The sequence below is a fragment of the Rutidosis leptorrhynchoides genome, chromosome 2 (assembly GCF_046630445.1).
Source record: "Rutidosis leptorrhynchoides isolate AG116_Rl617_1_P2 chromosome 2, CSIRO_AGI_Rlap_v1, whole genome shotgun sequence".
Classification (NCBI taxonomy): domain Eukaryota; kingdom Viridiplantae; phylum Streptophyta; class Magnoliopsida; order Asterales; family Asteraceae; genus Rutidosis; species Rutidosis leptorrhynchoides.
In genome coordinates, this window is record NC_092334.1 from 531,423,192 (window position 1) to 531,431,638 (window position 8,447).

Genomic DNA, 8,447 nt, shown 5'->3' on the forward strand with positions numbered 1-8,447 from the left:
TGCGAATCCTGTTGATAGATCTATCGGGCCTGACAACCCCAACCGGACTGGACGACCAGTATTCAATGGTTGCACAGTACTTCGTTTTGTGACTACACTTGGTACGGTGTAGTAAGATTTCATAATAAAGGGAATATGCGACGTGATTAAATGTTAAGTATGGTTACCAAGTGCTCAACCACTTAGAATATTTTTATTAAAATGTTTATATATGAAATCTTGTGGTCCATTGTTATAACGCTGCTAGCATCAAACCTATATATCTCACCAACTTTATGTTGACGTTTTAAAGCATGTTATTCTCAGGTACAAATTAAGTCTTCCGCTGTGCACTAGCTTATATTAAGGACAATACTTGGAGTCGATCATCGCAATGGAACCAGATGTTGATGATTTCGTCCAGATGGATTGGGTCGGGTCGTCACAGGTGGTATCAGAGCGTTGGTCTTAGTGAACCAGGTCTTGCATTAGTGTGTCTGACTAGTAGTTGTTAAAATACATTAATGAGTCTGGACTTTGACCGTGTCTATATGTCAAAAGTTTTGCTTATCATATTTAGTCGGAAATCATCTGCTTATCATCCTTAGGAATTGCCTGCTTAGTATTCTTAAGTCTAGACACGTCTTACTGCATTTAGTGCATCGATAGTGTATAGACAAAATTCATATCTTAACGCATCTGTAGACTTGCTTGTCATATGCCGTAAATTCCTCTGTAGGCTACGAAATCTTTAGTATTATAGATATTCTATGAAGATAGAATATCATCCTATATTCGAAAATCATTTCACATCAAAGATCCTTCTCAAATTGTCCTCTTAACGATGAACCTGAAGCACTTACCGGCGAACCTGTTCGAGAAACCATTTTCTCTCTAATCTCGAGAGTAGCTCATCACGATTATATATTATCCCATATTTCGAATCTTGTTCATCCGCTCGTTTCAACCGTCAATCATCCTGGTATAATAGAAGAAGTTAACGAACTACGCGCTCGTGTGACGACTTTGGAGAACCTGGTGTGAAGGTTACGAACACCAGCAGCAGCACCAGCAGTATAATCAGTACCACCACCATCGACATCGACAGTACCCCTATCACCCCCAAACCACAACCGCGTCGTAAACCTCAACGTCACAAACTATACCTCGAGCATAATCACCGTTCTACGTATCGTTCTATCTACTCTATTTTCGTTCTACATATCGTTCTACATCGATTATCTTCACTTTACGTATCATTTTACCTCATTTATCTTCGTTCGACATGACGATTATGTAATCTAGTATTAACAATAAATCAGATGAGTTTTTGACTCATTAAAATTCATGATTATATCCGATAAAAATATATATGCAAGTATATTTTCATAGAGATTGTAATTAAAAATTCTTTTGTACAAACTGTTAATGATGAAAATATTTTAACGGGTGGGTAGTACCCGAGAAATATTTAGAATTCACATTAATAAGTTACACTGTACATTCTTCGAATCTGATTCAACGATCATTTACTATCCTACTTACAACTACTGATATACGTATCCGTTCATCACATACAACCATTTTCATTCAATTTCATATTTGGATTTTGACTTATCAGGATCCAACAAGTGGCATAATGAAGAAAAACATTTGACAAAATAAAATTTGTTAGAAACAAACAAATTAACTATGAGAAATTTTGTTAAGAATCCACGCTAACTGTTCCTAGCTAATTGTTCCCAGCTAACCAATTACACTTTATTTATCGCAATTTAATTATCGCAATTTACATTCTCGCAATTTTATTTATTGTCATTTAATTTCTGTATTTATTTTACGCACTTTAAATATCGGGACACGTATACAAGGTTTTGAAATATCATATCGACGCATCTATATATATTATTTGGAATCACCATAGACACTCTATATGCAGTAATGATCGAGTTCTCTATACAGGGTTGAGGTTGATTCTATAATAATATATATACTTTGAGTTGTGATCGAGTCTGAGACGTATACGGGTCACGACACGTATTAATTAATTCGAATATAATATAATAAACTATATATGAATTATTGGACTGTTAACTGTGGACTATCGACTGTGGACTAATAACACTGGACAATTAAAATGAATTAAAATATTGATTATAACATATGAAACTAAACAATTCTTCAAGTTTGCCACTTGAATTTATCTTAAACCTCATTTGTATCTCAACAATTACAACTTGCGTTCAAACCTTTCATGATTCTTGAAAACACCTCAATCGAGAAGATGAACCAACCGCACTTCATCTACGGAAGAAAAGATTTATGAATATAGTTATGCACCTGAAAACACTCAGAACCTGAGTAAACGTTTAACACGTAGCCGTACTAATTCCTTAGTGTTATTATTACCCAAAATAACATAATAATTCCTTTCAAAGTAGCAAATTTTGTAACAGCTTCAGCAAGACAATTTTGACTTTTCGTTCGAAACAACCTTATTATACCTTTGATATATATGCGTGCTCTTTTATTGTTACCGGGGAACCTTTCATATTCCACCATATTACCATCAGCGTTTAATCATCTAAAAACACAATTCTCTTGAAATCACCTCGGATTGATAACCAATGACTCCGATACGGCTGCATTAAATGCAGAGGAAACAGTAAAATTATAGATGGTCTAAATGGTCAAGAGTTTGATGATAAAGAATGGAGTGTTGGGAACGCTCGATAGAAAATTTGGTGCTGAAAAATGGATTGAGCTAACCGTGAAGGAAACAAAGAACAAATACAAGGAATGAACCTGCCTTCAAATAATGTAAATGATTCAGTGTCTGTTGAAACCGTCAGTATGAACCCTACTCCTTATTCTAAACTTTTTCAGATGATATTATTCATCATCATCTTATCTTAGATATTATAAGATATCTTCATAATTTTTCGCTATACATATTCTCCATATTTCTAAAGATATTTTCACAACTATTCCTATCTGCAATCATCTATCTCCCTGTAATATCTGCGTTACAACATAAAAGAAACTGTGTTAGTTTCTAAATTCTGAAATCTTCAAGTTTAAAATATGAATGTTTTGAAGCAGTGTTGGGAACTGATGCGTGAATTAGTATAATATAATGAAACTTGATCAACTTCATTATATTACAGTAAGTCATGTTAAGTTTCTAATGGAATGTGATGATTCACAGTACCATCATCATGTGCCATGTTACACGGCTCTTACAATCTATCCAATCTCTAAACATATCAAGAAAATATTTTCTTGATGATTCGGTCTTATCCAAGGTATTCTGGTAATTTGACAAATCAAAATCGTGTCATTACCATTTCCTTCTAAGAACATTAGCTATATTCATTCTGAATTTCATACCTACGAATTCCGGACCATTACAAGAGATGCTTAGTTGGAAAGGAGGAAAAGAAAAAGAATGAAACTCCTAAATAAAAATGGTAGTAAAAATCGCAGCAAATAGGAAAGAACATTAACTGTGGATGACAATGATTAGAGAAAATAAAAGCAAGGACATCGAAGTATAAGGGAAGATATAAAACCCAACAATCACCCAGAAACTACAAACCGTGTATATCAATACCTATTGCGACGTAAAGACACGGGAGAATTAGAAACATTATAATTCCAATGAAATCATAAAAGTGAATAGATTCTTCTGGCGACAAATGAAAAAGAAGAATGAAAGATATGAAAGTTAGAAATATAATAAGAATCAGGATTGGATGGAGCATATTAAGAATGAGTAGAGGAAGAAAGAATAAAAGGTGTGGAGAATAAGGAAACGAAGGGAGTAGATTTATAGCAATATATCCGACAGAGAAATCAGAACAGATTATTGCATTAATCAAAGAAGATTTTGATTTCCTAAATTGCCGCAGAACTAGATCCTATTACGAAGATTTTCTTTCCGTAAATTCCAGAAATCAATTATAACTACGTCATCGGTTAAAACAATTTCATATTTACCCATTTCACTCTTTTGTGATAGTTTCACTCGTATGCTTCACATGGTTGAATCGTTTTATCCATATCTTCCAATAATGATAAAACTCTATTATTATCTCATATTCGTCATGAAAACATTCCTATTGTTATTTATGACAACCTCTACCAAATTTCGGGGACGAAATTTCTTTAACGGGTGGGTACTGTAACGACCCGGAAATTTCCGACCAAATTTAAACCTTATACTTTATATGTTTCCGACACGATAAGCAAAATCTTTAATTTTGAGTCTAGAAAGTTTGAAATCTATATTTAGATAATCAGTTACCTTTTGACCATGCTTGACGATTCACGAACAATTGTTTGTAAATAAATATGTATATATATATATATATATATATATATAAATGTATATATAATATTTTGAATTAATAAGATACACTTTAATCAATTGGAATTAAAAATTTATCAATAATATATAAACTAAATAAGTTGTAATTAAAATGAGTATCTATATGATTTCAAGATATAATTATTATTATATTGCAATAAATATTCAATATGGGTTATTATATAGTTAATATCAATATTAATAACTAATATTATTATAATTAATATAATTAGTGTTATGATAATTAATATTAATATGTTATCCTTATATATATGTAGATAAAAAAACGATACAGCAATATAATTAGAGATACATAAAATACTTTCATATATTTACATATATACGGATAATTATATATCTATAAATAAAGGAAATCAGGTATCCTGTGTAAATCGTTTTCAGGCTCTAGTAGAGTCGATTTTCTTGTCTCCAAAACTCGATTCATATCTTTATCCCTGGTACAGATTAGGTAAAAAGCAGATTCGATATCCTCTTGTTTTTATTTAACTTTCTGATTTACTTTTGTCTGATTAAGAAAATTGAGTCCCATGTTTTACATTTAAAGGATCGATTCAATTAATATGTGAATCATTTTAATCTGTCACGACCCTTATCACTCACCACCTTCATTATATTCTCTGGATTCGACCAATCCATAACTACATACACATAACCCATTTTGTGGCTTCTTTTGCTTGCGACCAAACCTCAAACCACCACTATCAACCACCCAAAAACCGCCACCTTCCACCTTCCAACAACCTTACAAACCGCTACCTTCACCTTAAAAACCGTCACTTCTCTCCATCATGATCAAACACACATCACCTTCGTTATTTCTGATTTCTGTATGGACAGCCCTCACACCGCCGGCTGCAGCCATGAACCACCACAACTTCATAATCATGAATCACCCAACCACCATCTCATATCATCTGTTTCCATTTCCTATTACGTGAGAACAACCTGCAAAACCATCTGTTTTAATATTCGAAAAATACCATCAATACCACCACAAAAGCGAACCACCTGCAACCTGCTCGAACAGCAGGCCTGTGGTAGCTTCTATCACGATTTTTGTTGAGCCTACAACCCCTGCTTCTGTCCGTTGGAACCTGTTGAAACCACCATCACCATTATGTTGCAGGTCACTACAGCCATTTTTTTTATTTGTTACTTCACGACATAATGATGATAAGAGATTGAAGATTTTAAAAATCGTTCCCATCTAATTCCTTATCATTGTGAAATATAAGTGGAACTAGCTGGATACCCATTGTTGGCCGACATATAATAAAAGTCTGACCCTACATAATACTTTCTACTTTTCACCAAGCAAATTGCTGGACATTAAATCAAATTGGATGTGATTCATTTGTTTTCGGACTATTATTTAGATGAGGTTTTATTGGACCATGAGTTCCTTTACAAACTTGGGCTTATGAATTAGACTATCCAAAATATAAACATGTGATTGGGCCGCAGACACAAACATCTGAGTTGGGCCGTGACTATGGCTTGCTAGACGAGACTCAACTCCAAATTCTGTTGGAATGTTATATTAAATAAATGAATAAGGTTAGAGTAATAATTTAAGACATAAGATCACGTTTAGAGTAGGCATATGATAATGATATGGGATTCTTGACGGGTGTATGATAATAAACAAGGCAACGGGATAACAATGATCATAATGTATTATGATGATGATTATTATGATCATGATATGATTATGATTAAGGGGATTATATGATGTTTGGTTTATGAAAATGGGAACACATCAAGATTAAAAGAATTAAGGGAATTTCTGGGATAGCGGGACGTCGCGGGTTCAAACCCGGACTTGTGCATTTTCTTTTAAGACTACATCCTTGAGGTAGTTTACCTATTACTCATTATTATTATTATTATCATTATTATTATTATTATTATTATTATTATTATTATTATTACCTAACTATAAATAGAATTACGATTTTGATAAACAAATATATATATATATATATATATATATATATATAAATAAAAAGGTATTTAATATATATAACGTCACAAAATTTATATCTTTTGTATACAAAATGAATATATGAAACCTATAAATATGTTAATAATATAAAATGATATAACTAATAAAGTTATATATATAAGTGCTCAAATACAATTATGTGTGTTAATAAATATATATTAATATAGGTTCGTGAATCCGAAGGCCAACTTTGCACATGTTAAATGATGTTATATGTATTTTTACTACAAAATACAGTATGGTGAGTATATAGTCCCTTTTAAACTTTAAATATTTTTGGACTGAGAATACATGCGCTGTTTTTATAAATGTTTTACGTTATGGACACAAGTAACTGAAAAATATATTCTACGTTGAGTTGTACCACTGGCATACTTCCCTGTAGCTTGGTAACTATTATTTACAGCGGTATTGTAAACGTGAATCCTATTGATAGATCTATCGGGCCTGACAACCCCAACCGGACTGGACGACCAGTATTCAACGGTTGCACAGTACTTCGTTTTGTGACTACACTTGGTACGGTGTAGTAAGATTTCATAATAAAGGGAATATGCGACGTGATTAAATGTTAAGTATGGTTACCAAGTGCTCAACCACTTAGAATATTTTTATTAAAATGTTTATATATGAAATCTTGTGGTCCATTGTTATAACGCTGCTAGCATCAAACCTATATATCTCACCAACTTTATGTTGACGTTTTAAAGCATGTTATTCTCAGGTACAAATTAAGTCTTCCGCTGTGCACTAGCTTATATTAAGGACAATACTTGGAGTCGATCATCGCAATGGAACCAGATGTTAATGATTTCGTCCAGATGGATTGGGTCGGGTCGTCACAGTTTTCGCCCACAAGGTTAAGCAAGCATTCCAAGAATGGATCGAAGGACGAGTAACCGAAGTGATCGAAGCCCAAGTGGCTAAAGTCGTAAACGAAGAGTTTGAAAAGAGGCTTCTCAAACCTCAAGGTAACGGTGATGAAGAAGTAATTATGGGGCTTGAATCTTATGCTCCAAAAATTGTTGATCACCCTTTGGGTAAGAGAAAGTTCGAATCGAGAGGTGGCCCTAGTATGAACACGATGAATGCGTCCGAAAGTGTCGAGGGCGCGAGTAAGATAGTGTCGGTCACTATTGCATCCAAATGTTACAAATGTGGGCAAAGGAGACATAAGTCTCGTGAATTTCCATCGGGCAAGACCGTATATTTTTATTGTCGGAAGGAAGGGCACCAAAATTCAGAGTGTTCCGAGTTGGTTGGTAGACATACTAAAAAGTTGAGAGGTTTCGTGCCTACGTGTTTTAAGTGTGGAGAACGAGGTCATTTGATACGGGATTGTACGGGTGTACCTTTAAGCACGATCAAGTGCTTTATTTGCCGGAAGGAGGGATACCGAAAGTCGAAGTGTTCCGAATTGTTTGACGATCGGGTTAAGAGGTTAGAGCGCGACTATTTGATGAATAGTGAAGCGCAGAAGTTCAACGATGTTGCTTCAGGTACTTTCGTTTTCGATACAAATATGCCTTATGATTATTTGTTGTGTGCCGATGGATTCGGGTATGTATTGGAGACTTAAATCTCATTTCGAGATTTAATTAGTCTAGAGTAAGCGTGTATTTCAATAGTACCCTTAAGAGTACGGGGTCAGTGAGTTCGGTGATGATTCGATTTTTTGGTGGTTTCGATGACGGTGCACCGGGGTGGTGCTTGATTCATTGACTCGTGAGAGTGCGACCCCGGGACGAATGCATTGTGTTAATACATTGTGTTTTATGGGTAGCATTCCTAATGGAATTACCCTATGTTGACGGTTGGGTTAACGGACAAAAGGTGTAAGACTTGGTGCTCCCAAGCATTCCTTAACATTGAGTAAAAGATTTTTACCAAGCCATGGGAATAGGCTTTGATGTTGTGTGGTAGCACGTGGTCGCTTTTGTGTCGTAAATTGATGAACCATAAGATTCGTCGAGCATATATAACTTAAAATCACTTTAGTTGTGGGATGGGTGACATCGGACGAATGGAACCCTTAAAGTCGCGCCTTTTGGTCACGATGAATATTGGTAGTGG